Source organism: Sinohyriopsis cumingii, unplaced genomic scaffold, assembly GCF_028554795.1.
Source record: "Sinohyriopsis cumingii isolate HCF-2022 unplaced genomic scaffold, ASM2855479v2 utg002126l, whole genome shotgun sequence".
Classification (NCBI taxonomy): Eukaryota; Metazoa; Mollusca; class Bivalvia; order Unionida; family Unionidae; genus Sinohyriopsis; species Sinohyriopsis cumingii.
In genome coordinates, this window is record NW_028316134.1 from 227,735 (window position 1) to 245,750 (window position 18,016).

Consider the following 18,016-nt stretch of genomic DNA (forward strand, 5'->3'; position numbering starts at 1 on the left):
GCCCCGGTGGCGCAATCGGTTAGCGCGCCGTACTTATAGACAGTATCCTAGGCGATGCGGAGGTTGTGAGTTCGATCCTCACCCGGGGCAACGATCATTTTTAATGAAAAAATCCATTACCTATCATTACGCCAATATATTATATTTACATATTCTGATATATTTCGCATATTGCATGGGTAATCGGGAAAGGCAACAGGCATCGGTTAATTAGGAGTGTTTTCCATTTAATTTCCTTGCATCACCTAGTCATTTTGAACCTTTAATTTCAGTTAGTCATTTTAAATTGCTACTATTCCTCCTATGTGTTAAATGAGGTTGGCTACTGCACATTTTGACACTTGAATCAGACATCAAACATAAACCTGAATACACACGCACAATGAAGGCGCAGGGACGCTCGCAAAGATATTGAAAACTGCATACATCTAATGTAGTCTTACTCTTCTGCCAGGAACGAGAGGTCTCTGAGGTTCGAGGCCACTCGCCTACCCCAAAGAGTCAGATGCCTTCCGATACGTCGAACACTTCCAATATGGATGGTTGCAAGTTCTCTAACAGTACATGCCACGAAGAGAAACTGGTGGCCCGCATCAGTGAAGCATTTAAGGCATTTCTGTCGTAGAAGAGAAAGGTGCTCACACGTTTAGTCCCGACTGACGATGAACAACATGCATCGTCTTCTTTGGAGGATTAATTTAATGCTGTGCAAAACTGTGCTTCTTATGGATCTACCTCCTTACTCTCTGCGCCCATTTCATACCATATTCCTGCCAAACTCATGGAAAGAAATGTAGCAAGATGAGTCTACTGACTAGACGTTGTTGTTGTCAAACACCTTCGAGGTTGGAAATCCACGATCTGTTATTTAAGTGGATGAAGAAAACAAAGTGTTCTGCCTATCGTGACTTGCATGTGACCACGATTTAAGATATCCAACTATGGAAAAGTTCATTCTTCGTTTTGCAACCGCTCATGGCAAACGATCCCACACATTACCACACAAATTGAATGTTCTAAAGAAACATAATTTTGCATTCCGGACGTTCGTGTATCTAATTGCGCTTGCCACGACTGTGTTCATCAACCTTTATTTCCTTACTGTCGGAATTGTCGTGTGTCCCAAGTTGGATAACAAACAATACTTTGTTTGCTCATAAAAGTAGAATAGGGTTATTACGATATTTACTATGAAGGGGTTGAGGTTTAAATGCTGAATTTCAAAGAAAGAAAAACTCTAAGACTGTTTACATATTCCAGATATTATTTGATATCTTTAAAATTTCCATTCAAGCAAGAATTAAAAAAGCAATACAACAATATGACTTAATATGGAGTAAAATCCAAACTAAATAGTATACGAATTGATCAAAATACTGATTCTAATTATTCACAATATGCAGTATCTATTTACATTGTTTCAATTTCTTTTCTTCTGTCAAATTTTCTTTTTCTTTCATTTTTGTTTCTCTCGTCATGCATCCAAGTTTGTTAATTAAGACAATGATTTTCTAAACCATTTTAGGTTTATAGCTTATATCGGCATGGTATTGGGCTCAGCATAGAAGGGATTTTCTGGTTGACAAAATATTGCTGGTCTTTGCACTGCATGCTGTTTGCAAATAGCAATATTATTTGCTGTTCATAATGGGTTTATATATATATATATATATATATATATATATATATATATATATATATATATATATATATATATATATATATATATATATATATAACACCATCACCCCATGCACCAAACCCATTGTTACATGTTGGTTTGGTTATTGTTATCAAGAGGATGATAGACCACGGAGATACTGCGCGGATCGAGTAAATAATAAAATAAAAAACGAAATAGAATAAATTGAGACCTGAGCAGAGATATAGAATAAAACAAAACAAGCCTCAGAATGCAGAATAAAAGAATATAATCAATTATAAAAGCAAAAGGAAATGGAACATGACATTTGAATGATACACTTTCTTAGAAATAATTACTAAGTTTTTAAAAATATAATTAACCATTCTGTTCATACCAATAATAGAAATCTCTTCTCGCCTAGCATGCCTGCATAACTTGGTTGCTTGCCGGTCCTTCCAAATTCAACGTCGGTCACAGGTTAGAGTAGAAAGATATTCTCTCTCTCCCTTTCTTTCTCTCTCACTCTCTCTCACTCTGTCTCAGACTCTCTCTCTCTCTCTCTCTCTCTCTCTCTCTCTCTCTCCCAGCCTTCTATCGGATCATCAAGCATAATCTGGCCGTCTCCTTCCTTTGCTCACTGTATCGGTGTATGGAAATATTTTGCTTTTAAAATAAGTAAGAGACAAAGTAGATATTTGGCAGTTTTTTCCTCTGGGATCGAACCTCATGATCTCTCTCATTACGTCAGATATCGTCATGTCGTAATTCAACAGAAATTAAGCCTAATATGTGTCAGTTCGCAGCCTGACAGCAGATACAAACACCCTAGAAGTCAGTAGTAGTGGTGGCAGTGGAGGTGCTAATGAGATGGCTTTGGTCTTCTTTTCATTTTCACTTCTGGTTTCTCCTCATTCTTTTTCACTTCTGTGGAATGAGGAGTGGACATCATCTTTTTAATGCAAGCTTTCAGTTCTTCTCGTTGGGGTGTGTGGGGGAAAGCGGCAACAAGGACGCTGCAATCTTGCTAGGAATGGGAGCTGCTGACGGTGCTTGAAAACTTCTCGTACCTGTTCTTCATCAGGCATTCGTGGGGCTGCGTCTGTCTTGACCACTGGGGTGGTGGTGGGTGGTGGTGATGGTGATGGATTATTCATCAAGGTCTTAAAATCTTTCAGAGTGGGTAGAGCTGTTTCGTCTAAAGATTTCTGGTGAAAGAGTTGTATTCGTTGCAAGAGTTGACCGTACTTTAGTGATTTTTCTGTTTCAGACAAATCGTTACGATCCATCAACGATTGCAATTCCTGTTGTAACTTGGACGTCTTGGTCAAATTCGGATGATTGGGAGGCAAATATGGGGTCCGTTGTAATTGCCAACGATGGCATTCCATCCATCGTTTCGTAAGGCACTAAAGCTTGTTTTCGTCCTTCCACTCGATTTCAACGGTCTCGTCTGAGATCTTTGGACTCCAGAGGTCCCTTTTATCTTCTTGGTTCCTTTTTATCTTGCTCCCATCAGTCCCCCCAGCATTGTTCCCAATACTCCTTTCAGCAAGGGTCCTAACAAGAGGGACAAAATTCTTCCGCGTTGTACCAACATCTTCATCTTTTGATAAATTTATATTTTCTTTGGACCAATTGGAGACAAACGTGACGATGTTTGGCTAAGCATTCTTCTGGTGTTTAGACACAGGTATCGTATCTTTCAAGACGTTCAAACAACATTCGCACACGGTATCGATGAAATCTTTGGAGGCGGTTTGAATGAGATCCTTTCGCATGAGTGGAGAAGCTTTGGACAGGACGGACAACATGTCCCCATGTTTGACTAAACGAGGTGTCAGTACTTTCCTTTTCTTTCCTTTGGTGATAGAAGAGGGATGGCTTCTTGGGGTGACATCTATGGGTTTTCAGGATCACAAAAACAATGATTCCCATTCTTTGCCTCAGGTCTTTTTTGTACTGGAACGCTTAGCCACTGATTTTCTTTATGTCATGTCAACTTGATGACAGTCATCACGCGTCGTGGAGGGATTCGCAACGGAATAAATCAGGACAGTCTTTGCTTGGACAAATCCAGTAAACTCTGTAACATGCCAAATCTCTCTTGGACTTTGATTTTGGGGGCAGGTACTTTGTCAAAAGCTGCTACTGCAGCTAAAGAGGAGAAGGGTGTCACCGTTGGAGAAGTTCTTGGAGACTCGGGTTTCCATTGTTTCATCAACTGAGGAAGAACGGGTGTCAAATTGGGTTTGGCAGGCATCACCAACAACGGAGAAGTGGAAGAACCTAAGGTTACTGGAGACTCGGTCACAGTCGCTGCAGGTCGTGGTTTGCGAATGTAAGGATACGTCCTGTTCGAAGCACCTCTCTTGTAGGTAGTAGCTGTTTTCTGTGGTCTTTTCTTGGGACTTTTCTTTTTCTTTTTCTGTGGGCTTTTCTTTTTGGGGGGCTGTGACCTGGTCTTGACACTGTTTCTCTTTTTCTTCTTTGGGGCTCGTTTCACATTTGAGAGTGACTTTTTTCATGGGATATTATAGGTCATTTCTTTGTGTGCATAAATCCAATTTACATGAGATATGCCATGATCCGTCATACCGTAGCAATAAGTGAAATTATTATATAAAATATTTAACTTTAAGGCATCTATATGCTTAATACGACAGGATAACTGTCACTAAGATGCGATGGGGTAGGAAACTATTGTTGTTAAAATCTATAGTAAGCTATCCAAATGAGATGATCCTGTTTTTCAATGTTTATTTATTCCTGTAACATTTTGTTAAGCAATATCATTCAGTCAGCCCCGGTGGCGCAATCGGTTAGCGCGCCGTACTTATAGACAGTATCCTAGGCGATGCGGAGGTTGTGAGTTCGATCCTCACCCGGGGCAACGATCATTTTTAATGAAAAAATCCATTACCTATCATTACGCCAATATATTTTTTTTACATATTATGATATATTTCGCATATTGTATGGGTAATCGGGAAAGGCAACAGGCATCGGTTAATTAGGAGTGTTTTCCATTTAATTTCCTTGCATCACCTAGTCATTTTGAACCTTTAATTTCAGTTAGTCATTTTAAATTGCTACTATTCCTCCTATGTGTTAAATGAGGTTGGCTACTGCAGATTTTGACACTTGTTTCAGACATCAAACATAAACCTGAATACATCACGCACAATGAAGGCGCAGGGACGCTCGCAAAGATATTGAAAACTGCATACATCGAATGTAGTCTTACTATTCTTCCAGGAACGAGAGGTCTCTGAGGTTCGAGGCCACTCGCCTACCCCAAAGAGTCAGATGCCTTCCGATACATCGAACACTTCCAGTATGGATGGTTGCAAGTTCTCTAACAGTACATGCCACGAAGAGAAACTGGTGGCCCGCATCAGTGAAGCATTTAAGGCATTTCTGTCGTAGAAGAGAAAGGTGCTCACACGTTTAGTCCCGACTGACGATGAACAACATGCATCGTCTTCTTTGGAGGATTAATTTAATGCTGTGCAAAACTGTGCTTCTTATGGATCTACCTCCTTACTCTCTGCGCCCATTTCATACCATATTCCTGCCAAACTCATGGAAAGAAATGTAGCAAGATGAGTCTACTGACTAGACGTTGTTCTTGTCAAACACCTTCGAGGTTGGAAATCCACGATCTGTTATTTAAGTGGATGAAGAAAACAAAGTGTTCTGCCTATCGTGACTTGCATGTGACCACGATTTAAAATATCCAACAATGGAAAAGTTCATTCTTCGTTTTGCAACCGCTCATGGCAAACGATCCCACACATTACCACACAAATTGAATGTTCTAAAGAAAGATAATTTTCCATTCCGAACGTTTGTGTATCTAATTGCGCTTGCCACGACTATATTCATCAACCTTTATTTCCTTACTGTCGGAATTGTAGTGTGTCCCAAGTTGGATGGCAAACAATACTTTGTTTGCTCATAAAAGTAGAACAGAGTTATTACAATATTTACTATGAAGGGGTTGAGGTTTAAATGCTGAATTTCAAAGAAAGAAAAACTCTAAGACTGTTTACATATTCCAGATATTATTTGATATCTTTAAAATTTCCATTCAAACAAGAATTGAAAAAGCAATACAACAATATGACTTAATATGGAGTAAAATCCAAACTAAATTGTATACGAATTGATCAAAATACTGATTCTCATTGTTCACAATATGTAGTATCTATTTATAGTGTTGTTAGTATAGTCTAGTTTTTCTGATTGTTAAATTTCTAAACGCAATAATAACATAAATTTCTTAATAAGTTTTGTCAGATGTAATTTGACAATTTTAGTGATTGAAGGATTATCGTATAGCTCTTTGATTATTCTACTTTATTCTTCTTCTTGATCCTCTTTTAATTTTAATTTATGAGTATACAAGAATTTGTTCCATATATGTATAATGTATAATTATACACAATCTTTGGTAGAGAGTTAGGTGTAACTAAACATGCAATAAGACATGAAGTTAGAACTATAACAAATGAATTCGATACATAAGCTCACCCAGAAGTTATCTACAACCCGGATCATTGTATTTTAGATATCCTATCTCAGAAGACTTGACTCCAGTAGAAAATGTAGATAATAATATGCCAAAGATTACTCATGTTTGATGATTTTAACATTAATCACACTAATATGAACAATATTAAAGAATAGTTGTCTTTATCAATGAATGCAAACACAAACTGTATCTAACTCATGAGTCATGTATGCTCTTTGATAAAGCAATTTTAAGTACATGAGTGATATGTAAACATATTGGATCTGTTCTAAATTCCCTCCAAATTCAAAGCCCAATTTTAAAATAAATAACAACAACAACAAAAATCATAGCCCGAGTCAATCCAAAAATGTATTTATAAACCAATTTTCATGGACAATGTAAAAGGCTGGTTCCTTGGTTTCTGCCTTTCAAAGACCTGTGAAAATTGACAGGTCGTTTCCATGTTTACGCTTGTCTATTTTCCATCAAATAAAACTTTTTTGTAAACCAGTTTTCATGAAGTAATAAAAAGGTAGCTTTCTGGTTTGCGCTCTGTAACTATTTTTTAAATTTTATCCTACAGGTTTGTGCCAAAACCTGGTCCTTTCTCTTTAATTATTTTACAAGAGTTATACATTTTAAAGGGCAGATAAATCTGATGGCCATAAACTGTTCAATGCGACGGGGGTGATAAACGCCCGAAAGAGAAGTTAGTAACTCGTTAATATCGTTTAAACTTGATTATTATTATTAATATATGTTTTTTCCTTTTGCGTTTAATAAATGAAATGATCACAAGATCCAGCTGTCATTTTACATTCAAAGTGTTTTAATAATGTAACGCAAACATCGATCTTGCTTTGTTCCATGTCATGAGCAGTAAGAATTCATCATTTTCATCTATCTAGCTGTGGATTCCAGCCAGACTCATTAAAGGGCGAAGGAAAAAGAGTTAATTAAACACGTTTCACCCTAATTACAGATCATTCATGTTGTTTAATGTCCATATTTCTTCCTACTGACTCTCAGTGCCAGTTTCAATAATTCTCCAACAATTTAGTTGTGGGTCCCCTGTATGAGAAGTCGACTGTTGAAGAAAGTAAGAGTCCCACTCCAAATGAGATGATCCTGTTTTTCAAAGTTTATTTATTCCTGTAACATTTTGTTAAGAAATACCAATCAGTCAGCCCCGGTGGCGCAATCGGTTAGCGCGCCGTACTTATAGACAGTATCCTAGGCGATGCGGAGGTTGTGAGTTCGATCCTCACCCGGGGCAACGATCATTTTTAATGAAAAAATCCATTACCTATCATTACGCCAATATATTATATTTACATATTCTGATATATTTCGCATATTGCATGGGTAATCGGGAAAGGCAACAGGCATCGGTTAATTAGGAGTGTTTTCCATTTAATTTCCTTGCATCACCTAGTCATTTTGAACCTTTAATTTGAGTTAGTCATTTTAAATTGCTACTATTCCTCCTATGTGTTAAATGAGGTTGGCTACTGCATATTTTGACACTTGTTTCAGACATCAAACATAAACCTGAATACACACGCACAATGAAGGCGCAGGGACGCTCGCAAAGATATTGAAAACTGCATACATCTAATGTAGTCTTACTATTCTGCCAGGAACGAGAGGTCTCTGAGGTTCGAGGCCACTCGCCTACCCCAAAGAGTCAGATGCCTTCCGATACGTCGAACACTTCCAATATGGATGGTTGCAAGTTCTCTAACAGTACATGCCACGAAGAGAAACTGGTGGCCCGCATCAGTGAAGCATTTAAGGCATTTCTGTCGTAGAAGAGAAAGGTGCTCACACGTTTAGTCCCGGCTGACGATGAACAACATGCATCGTCTTCTTTGGAGGATTAATTTAATGCTGTGCAAAACTGTGCTTCTTATGGATCTACCTCCTTACTCTCTGCGCCCATTTCATACCATATTCCTGCCAAACTCATGGAAAGAAATGTAGCAAGATGAGTCTACTGACTAGACGTTGTTGTTGTCAAACACCTTCGAGGTTGGAAATCCACGATCTGTTATTTAAGTGGATGAAGAAAACAAAGTGTTCTGCCTATCGTGACTTGCATGTGACCACGATTTAAGATATCCAACTATGGAAAAGTTCATTCTTCGTTTTGCAACCGCTCATGGCAAACGATCCCACACATTACCACACAAACTGAATGTTCTAAAGAAACATAATTTTGCATTCCGGACGTTTGTGTATCTAATTGCGCTTGCCACGACTATATTCATCAACCTTTATTTCCTTACTGTCGGAATTGTAGTGTGTCCCAAGTTGGATAACAAACAATACTTTGTTTGCTCATAAAAGTAGAATAGAGTTATTACAATATTTACTATGAAGGGGTTGAGGTTTAAATGCTGAATTTCAAAGAAAGAAAAACTCTAAGACTGTCTACATATTCCAGATATTATTTGATATCTTTAAAATTTCCATTCAAACAAGAATTAAAAAAGCAATACAACAATATGACTTAATATGGAGTAAAATCCAAACTAAATAGTATACGAATTGATCAAAATACTGATTCTAATTATTCACAATATGCAGTATCTATTTACATTGTTTCAATTTCTTTTCTTGTGTCAAATTTTCTTTTTCTTTCATTTTTGTTTCTCTCGTCATGCATCCAAGTTTGTTAATTAAGACAATGATTTTCTAAACCATTTTAGGTTTATAGCTTATATCGGCATGGTATTGGGCTCAGCATAGAAGGGATTTTCTGGTTGACAAAATATTGCTGGTCTTTGCACTGCATACTGTTTGTAAATAGCAATATTATTTGCTGTTCATAATGGGTTTATATATATATATATATATATATATATATATATATATATATATATATATATATATATATATATATATATATATATATATATATAACACCATCACCCCATGCACCAACCCCATTGTTACATGTTGGTTTGGTTATTGTTATCAAGAGGATGATAGACCACGGAGATACTGCGCGGATCGAGTAAATAATAAAATAAAAAACGAAATAGAATAAATTGAGACCTGAGCAGAGATATAGAATAAAACAAAACAAGCCTCAGAATGCAGAATAAAAGAATATAATCAATTATAAAAGCAAAAGGAAATGGAACATGACATTTGAATGATACACTTTCTTAGAAATAATTACTAAGTTTTTAAAAATATAATTAACCATTCTGTTCATACCAATAATAGAAATCTCTTCTCGCCTAGCATGCCTGCATAACTTGGTTGCTTGCCGGTCCTTCCAAATTCAACGTCGGTCACAGGTTAGAGTAGAAAGATATTCTCTCTCTCCCTTTCTTTCTCTCTCACTCTCTCTCACTCTGTCTCAGACTCTCTCTCTCTCTCTCTCTCCCTCTCTCTCTCTCTCTCTCTCTCTCCCAGCCTTCTATCGGATCATCAAGCATAATCTGGCCGTCTCCTTCCTTTGCTCACTGTATCGGTGTATGGAAATATTTTGCTTTTAAAATAAGTAAGAGACAAAGTAGATATTTGGCAGTTTTTTCCTCTGGGATCGAACCTCATGATCTCTCTCATTACGTCAGATATCGTCATGTCGTAATTCAACAGAAATTAAGCCTAATATGTGTCAGTTCGCAGCCTGACAGCAGATACAAACACCCTAGAAGTCAGTAGTAGTGGTGGCAGTGGAGGTGCTAATGAGATGGCTTTGGTCTTCTTTTCATTTTCACTTCTGGTTTCTCCTCATTCTTTTTCACTTCTGTGGAATGAGGAGTGGACATCATCTTTTTAATGCAAGCTTTCAGTTCTTCTCGTTGGGGTGTGTGGGGGAAAGCGGCAACAAGGACGCTGCAATCTTGCTAGGAATGGGAGCTGCTGACGGTGCTTGAAAACTTCTCGTACCTGTTCTTCATCAGGCATTCGTGGGGCTGCGTCTGTCTTGACCACTGGGGTGGTGGTGGGTGGTGGTGATGGTGATGGATTATTCATCAAGGTCTTAAAATCTTTCAGAGTGGGTAGAGCTGTTTCGTCTAAAGATTTCTGGTGAAAGAGTTGTATTCGTTGCAAGAGTTGACCGTACTTTAGTGATTTTTCTGTTTCAGACAAATCGTTACGATCCATCAACGATTGCAATTCCTGTTGTAACTTGGACGTCTTGGTCAAATTCGGATGATTGGGAGGCAAATATGGGGTCCGTTGTAATTGCCAACGATGGCATTCCATCCATCGTTTCGTAAGGCACTAAAGCTTGTTTTGGTCCTTCCACTCGATTTCAACGGTCTCGTCTGAGATCTTTGGACTCCAGAGGTCCCTTTTATCTTCTTGGTTCCTTTTTATCTTGCTCCCATCAGTCCCCCCAGCATTGTTCCCAATACTCCTTTCAGCAAGGGTCCTAACAAGAGGGACAAAATTCTTCCGCGTTGTACCAACATCTTCATCTTTTGATAAATTTATATTTTCTTTGGACCAATTGGAGACAAACGTGACGATGTTTGGCTAAGCATTCTTCTGGTGTTTAGACAAAGGTATCGTATCTTTCAAGACGTTCAAACAACATTCGCACACGGTATCGATGAAATCTTTGGAGGCAGTTTGAATGAGATCCTTTCGCATGAGTGGAGAAGCTTTGGACAGGACGGACAACATGTCCCCATGTTTGACTAAACGAGGTGTCAGTACTTTCCTTTTCTTTCCTTTGGTGATAGAAGAGGGATGGCTTCTTGGGGTGACATCTATGGGTTTTCAGGATCACAAAAACAATGATTCCCATTCTTTGCCTCAGGTCTTTTTTGTACTGGAACGCTTAGCCACTGATTTTCTTTATGTCATGTCAACTTGATGACAGTCATCACGCGTCGTGGAGGGATTCGCAACGGAATAAATCAGGACAGTCTTTGCTTGGACAAATCCAGTAAACTCTGTAACATGCCAAATCTCTCTTGGACTTTGATTTTGGGGGCAGGTACTTTGTCAAAAGCTGCTACTGCAGCTAAAGAGGAGAAGGGTGTCACCGTTGGAGAAGTTCTTGGAGACTCGGGTTTCCATTGTTTCATCAACTGAGGAAGAACGGGTGTCAAATTGGGTTTGGCAGGCATCACCAACAACGGAGAAGTGGAAGAACCTAAGGTTACTGGAGACTCGGTCACAGTCGCTGCAGGTCGTGGTTTGCGAATGTAAGGATACGTCCTGTTCGAAGCACCTCTCTTGTAGGTAGTAGCTGTTTTCTGTGGTCTTTTCTTGGGACTTTTCTTTTTCTTTTTCTGTGGGCTTTTCTTTTTGGGGGGCTGTGACCTGGTCTTGACACTGTTTCTCTTTTTCTTCTTTGGGGCTCGTTTCACATTTGAGAGTGACTTTTTTCATGGGATATTATAGGTCATTTCTTTGTGTGCATAAATCCAATTTACATGAGATATGCCATGATCCGTCATACCGTAGCAATAAGTGAAATTATTATATAAAATATTTAACTTTAAGGCATCTATATGCTTAATACGACAGGATAACTGCCACTAAGATGCGATGGGGTAGGAAACTATTGTTGTTAAAATCTATAGTAAGCTATCCAAATGAGATGATCCTGTTTTTCAATGTTTATTTATTCCTGTAACATTTTGTTAAGCAATATCATTCAGTCAGCCCCGGTGGCGCAATCGGTTAGCGCGCCGTACTTATAGACAGTATCCTAGGCGATGCGGAGGTTGTGAGTTCGATCCTCACCCGGGGCAACGATCATTTTTAATGAAAAAATCCATTACCTATCATTCCGCCAATATATTTTTTTTACATATTATGATATATTTCGCATATTGTATGGGTAATCGGGAAAGGCAACAGGCATCGGTTAATTAGGAGTGTTTTCCATTTAATTTCCTTGCATCACCTAGTCATTTTGAACCTTTAATTTCAGTTAGTCATTTTAAATTGCTACTATTCCTCCTGTGTTAAATGATGTTGGCTACTGCATATTTTGACACTTGAATCAGACATCAAACATAAACCTGAATACATCACGCACAATGAAGGCGCAGGGAAGCTCGCAAAGATATTGAAAACTGCATACATCGAATGTAGTCTTACTATTCTTCCAGGAACGAGAGGTCTCTGAGGTTCGAGGCCACTCGCCCACCCCAAAGAGTCAGATGCCTTCCGATACATCGAACACTTCCAGTATGGATGGTTGCAAGTTCTCTAACAGTACATGCCACGAAGAGAAACTGGTGGCCCGCATCAGTGAAGCATTTAAAGGAGACTAGAAATCAAAATTTTCCTTCTACGTATGTAATTCTCTACAGATTTTAATTCGACTGCCATGTTTATAAATTAAATATCGTAAGCGGGTAGTGATTTTATTGCATGGAGGATACCACGATTCCGTAAATTGCCGAGTTTTTCCGAGTTTTAATGAGACGACAGATCACGTGGTACCGTGACGCAATACTAGCCAGTCCTCGAATACAAACATAAACGGAAGGAGACCACATTTGGGTTGCACATTCAAAACTTGAATCTGCAGTCTGATATAATAGTTTATGTACTGTACTTGTCAGTGCTAAAAGAAATTTTTTAGGCACAGGCCCCGGGCTGGTGACTTAAATAAACTCAAGCCCTGACTGAAATTCCACAAGCCCGGACAGTTCATACCTGTCAACTCTCAAGCCGGGAGAAAAACCTCCCGATTTTGGGGGTATTTCCTCATCTACATCCCGATCTCGTAATATCTCTAAATTTTTCGCAGCGAAGTCCCGATTATTACATTATGTCTGTCAGTTTTCATTTGTCAGAAGAAAAAAAACCCACCCCCAAACCATTTATAAATAGATATAACGTATGCAATCCACAGTCTAAACTGCCACACTGCAGACATCGTAGTGATATGCCTGAAAAATTGTTAAAGCTACGTTAAAAATTCAAATCACACGCACACACGTCTAAATCCGGTACTGGACAAAATAATTAATATCATACAACAGTTTTTTTCTTTTTTTCTTCTTTAGTAAATAGAACGTGAAAATTAAACATTATTCAAATAAATTTCAGATGTTTTTAAACAACTACAACAGTACTATAGTATAAAAAAATTAAAAGAATAAAATTGTCACCAATTAGCTTAAATGAATGATCACTGTGAAATTTTCTCTGCAAACAAAATCGCATCTCCATTTCCGCCAAAGAAACTCGGCCAGTTAACACCTGACATTCCTCTACCGTATACGTAAAGTTTAATTACCATCATTAAATTACAAGGAATAAAACAAAATATACCATGCAGTATATTGTTCAGCAAACAGTGTTACATGCATTAAGACTTAAACGTGAAGTCCATGGCATCGTAAGTAACAACAAAATAGGCATCGTTTATTTTGGCAATCAATTGCTGGTGCTTAAACATACACACACTGTCGAACTTGGTTTCTTTGAAGTATGTCCGAAGGTCAGTCCTTTTCACAAGATCAATGCAAGGATAAGGAGTTACGTTCATTAGTCACACCGGCTTTATTGTTTGCGTACTTAAATCAAAACTTTTGCTATTTTGCAATTTAGCCAGAGCTGACCAGAATATGCAAAATGGGCTTGTCCGGGGGTAATAATGAGGCGTATCACATGGAGAAAAGGTACGTCCCATGGGCGCTCGCACATTGGGTTGGGGGTTGGGTCAATAGTCTCCCCCCCCCCAGTTTCTATTGTCAGCCATTTAATGTGAAACTTTGACCTCTTTTCTTTTAATCGCTGCTATTTAAACTGCCCAAGGAATAGTTTTATATCAGTTCCAATCATTTCAGATTACCGTTTATACATACTACATGTATACAATGACTTTTTTTTTAAATTTGTAATTTTTATAAGATTACTGAAAATTGTGTTTTCTCGAAACACGACAGGTTTAGAATATTATTTTTGGCAAAGCCTCCATTTGATTAAAATCAAATCTAAATTTCACCTTGGACAGTAGTGATTTGATTTAGATTGTGCCGTGTTAAGGCATGTATGTCAACATTTTGAAAATACATTTACTAATTTCACCAGCGCGATCAAAGTTTCCTCAGGCAAACAATTTTTGTTTCGACAAGCCTGACGGGCACCTCACTTTGAATACAGGATGGGCCGAAACTAAAACCAGAGGGGCCCAGGGTGTCGGGCTATCAGATTTATTTTTAGCACTGCTGGTGTAGATAAAAGATCTGTGAATTGATTGTTGCATTTTGTGGTCACTTACTCGGCCTTCTGCCTATTTTAGTAACTTGCACGTTTAACACTTTTATTATTCAACGTTATGTCTGGAACAGCGCCAACTTTTAGTCTAGGCCTAGCATTTGCGTATCTTTGAGCTGCCATTTTTTCAGAATCCCTCTCATAACAGTCTTTTGAGAAATGTAACGAGCACAGAGTGCTGTATGGTGTTGCTTGGAAATCGACTCGTTTGTAATGATGTATCCATTCTCTCATTATGCCTTTATCTTTCGGGAAAAAAAAAATGTTCTCCACAGGCTTTTCTTAATGTTCTATTACACCCGTAAGCAACGCAAAACGGTATTGTCTTTTACTCTGGCAACTCCCACTTGGGCTGCTGGAGTCGCCACTATGACGTCACATCCCGAAAGTAACCGAACAGGCACGGAAATTTTCCATACGAGGTCACGGAAATTCAGCTTCTAGAAGATAGGCCAATATTTTAATATTGGCATTACGGTCGCACATGATACTTCAGAACAAGGTTTTCTGCTATAGTACTTTTATTATTATTCTATATTTCCATTGGTTTCTGGTCTCCTTTAAGGCATTTCTGTCGTAGAAGAGAAAGGTGCTCACACGTTTAGTCCCGACTGACGATGAACAACATGCATCGTCTTCTTTGGAGGATTAATTTAATGCTGAGCAAAACTGTGCTTCTTATGCATCTACCTCCTTACTCTCTGCGCCCATTTCATACCAAATTCCTGCCAAACTCATGGAAAGAAATGTAGCAAGATGAGTCTACTGACTAGACGTTGTTCTTGTCAAACACCTTCGAGGTTGGAAATCCACGATCTGTTATTTAAGTGGATGAAGAAAACAAAGTGTTCTGCCTATCGTGACTTGCATGTGACCACGATTTAAAATATCCAACAATGGAAAAGTTCATTCTTCGTTTTGCAACCGCTCATGGCAAACGATCCCACACATTACCACACAAATTGAATGTTCTAAAGAAAGATAATTTTCCATTCCGAACGTTTGTGTATCTAATTGCGCTTGCCACGACTATATTCATCAACCTTTATTTCCTTACTGTCGGAATTGTAGTGTGTCCCAAGTTGGATGGCAAACAATACTTTGTTTGCTCATAAAAGTAGAATAAAGTTATTACAATATTTACTATGAAGGGGTTGAGGTTTAAATGCTGAATTTCAAGGAAAGAAAAACTCTAAGACTGTTTACATATTCCAGATATTATTTGATATCTTTAAAATTTCCATTCAAACAAGAATTGAAAAAGCAATACAACAATATGACTTAATATGGAGTAAAATCCAAACTAAATTGTATACGAATTGATCAAAATACTGATTCTCATTGTTCACAATATGTAGTATCTATTTATAGTGTTGTTAGTATAGTCTAGTTTTTCTGATTGTTAAATTTCTAAACGCAATAATAACATAAATTTCTTAATAAGTTTTGTCAGATGTAATTTGACAATTTTAGTGATTGAAGGATTATCGTATAGCTCTTTGATTATTCTACTTTATTCTTCTTCTTGATCCTCTTTTAATTTTAATTTATGAGTATACAAGAATTTTTTCCATATATGTATAATGTATAATTATACACAATCTTTGGTAGGGAGTTAGGTGTAACTAAACATGCAATAAGACATGAAGTTAGAACTATAACAAATGAATTCGATACATAAGCTCACCCAGAAGTTATCTACAACCCGGATCATTGTATTTTAGATATCCTATCTCAGAAGACTTGACTCCAGTAGAAAATGTAAAGATTACTCATGTTTGATGATTTTAACATTAATCACACTAACATGAACAATATTAAAGAATAGTTGTCTTTATCAATGAATGCAAACACAAACTGTATCTAACTCATGAGTCATGTATGCTCTTTGATAAAGCAATTTTAAGTACATGAGTGATATGGAAACATATTGGATCTGTTCTAAATTCCCTCCAAATTCAAAGCCCAATTTTAAAAAAAACAACAACACCAACAACAAAAATCATAGCCCGAGTCAATCCAAAAATGTATTTATAAACCAATTTTCATGGACAATGTAAAAGGCTGGTTCCTTGGTTTCTGCCTTTCAAAGACCTGTGAAAATTGACAGGTCGTTTCCATCTTTACGCTTGTCTATTTTCCATCAAATAAAACTTTTTTGTAAACCAGTTTTCATGAAGTAATAAAAAGGTAGCTTTCTGGTTTGCGCTCTGTAACTATTTTTTAAATTTTATCCTACAGGTTTGTGCCAAAACCTGGTCCTTTCTCTGTAATTATTTCACGCGAGTTATACATTTTAAAGGGCAGATAAATCTGATGGCCATAAACTGTTCAATGCGACGAGGGTGATAAACGCCCGAAAGAGAAGTTAGTAACTCGTTAATATCGTTTAAACTTGATTATTATTATTAATTATGTTTTTTCCTTTTGCGTTTAATAAATGAAATGATCACAAGACCCAGCTGTCATTTTACATTCAAAGTGTTTTAATAATGTAACGCAAACATCGATCTTGCTTTGTTCCATGTCATGAGCAGTAAGAATTCATCATTTTCATCTATCTAGCTGTGGATTCCAGCCAGACTCATTAAAGGGCGAAGGAAAAAGAGTTAATTAAACACGTTTCACCCTAATTACAGATCATTCATGTTGTTTAATGTCCATATTTCTTCCTACTGACTCTCAGTGCCAGTTTCAATAATTCTCCAACAATTTAGTTGTGGGTCCCCTGTATGAGAAGTCGACTGTTGAAGAAAGTAAGAGTCCCACTCCAAATGAGATGATCCTGTTTTTCAAAGTTTATTTATTCCTGTAACATTTTGTTAAGAAATACCAATCAGTCAGCCCCGGTGGCGCAATCGGTTAGCGCGCCGTACTTATAGACAGTATCCTAGGCGATGCGGAGGTTGTGAGTTCGATCCTCACCCGGGGCAACGATCATTTTTAATGAAAAAATCCATTACCTATCATTACGCCAATATATTTTTTTTTTACATATTCTGATATATTTCGCATATTGCATGGGTAATCGGGAAAGGCAACAGGCATCGGTTAATTAGGAGTGTTTTCCATTTAATTTCCTTGCATCACCTAGTCAGTTTGAACCTTTAATTTCAGTTAGTCATTTTAAATTGCTACTATTCCTCCTATGTGTTAAATGAGGTTGGCTACTGCACATTTTGACACTTGTTTCAGACATCAAACATAAACCTGAATACATCACACACAATGAAGGCGCAGGGACGCTCGCAAAGATATTGAAAACTGCATACATCGAATGTAGTCTTACTATTCTGCCAGGAACGAGAGGTCTCTGAGGTTCGAGGCCACTCGCCGACCCCAAAGAGTCAGATGCCTTCCGATAAATCGAACACTTCCAATATGGATGGTTGCAAATTCTCTGACAGTACATGCCACGAAGAGAAGCTGGTGGCCCGCATCAGTGAAGCATTTAAGGCATTTCTGTCGTAGAAGAGAAAGGTGCTCACACGTTTAGTCCCGACTGACGAGGAAGAACATGCATCGTCTTCTTTGGAGGAATTATTTAATGCTGAGCAAAACTGTGCTTCTTATGCATCTACCTCCTTACTCTCTGCGCCCATTTCATACCATATTCCTGCCAAACTCATGGAAAGAAATGT

The 18,016-nt window shown here is 37.8% G+C and overlaps 5 non-coding genes across 5 annotated transcripts; all 5 read left to right on the plus strand.

The window, feature by feature from the left end:
* Trnai-uau (transfer RNA isoleucine (anticodon UAU)) lies at nt 1–90 on the plus strand. The gene is given in 2 exon segments: nt 1–38; nt 55–90. It is a non-coding gene; the product is annotated as a tRNA-Ile (tRNA).
* Nucleotides 91–4,445: 4,355 nt separating this feature from the next.
* Trnai-uau (transfer RNA isoleucine (anticodon UAU)) lies at nt 4,446–4,535 on the plus strand. The gene is given in 2 exon segments: nt 4,446–4,483; nt 4,500–4,535. It is a non-coding gene; the product is annotated as a tRNA-Ile (tRNA).
* Nucleotides 4,536–7,347: 2,812 nt separating this feature from the next.
* Nucleotides 7,348–7,437, plus strand: Trnai-uau (transfer RNA isoleucine (anticodon UAU)). The gene is given in 2 exon segments: nt 7,348–7,385; nt 7,402–7,437. It is a non-coding gene; the product is annotated as a tRNA-Ile (tRNA).
* A 4,363-nt stretch (nt 7,438–11,800) lies between these two features.
* Nucleotides 11,801–11,890, plus strand: Trnai-uau (transfer RNA isoleucine (anticodon UAU)). Its single transcript is given in 2 exon segments — nt 11,801–11,838; nt 11,855–11,890. It is a non-coding gene; the product is annotated as a tRNA-Ile (tRNA).
* A 5,328-nt stretch (nt 11,891–17,218) lies between these two features.
* Trnai-uau (transfer RNA isoleucine (anticodon UAU)) lies at nt 17,219–17,308 on the plus strand. Its single transcript is given in 2 exon segments — nt 17,219–17,256; nt 17,273–17,308. It is a non-coding gene; the product is annotated as a tRNA-Ile (tRNA).
* The last annotated feature ends 708 nt before the right edge of the window (nt 17,309–18,016 follow it).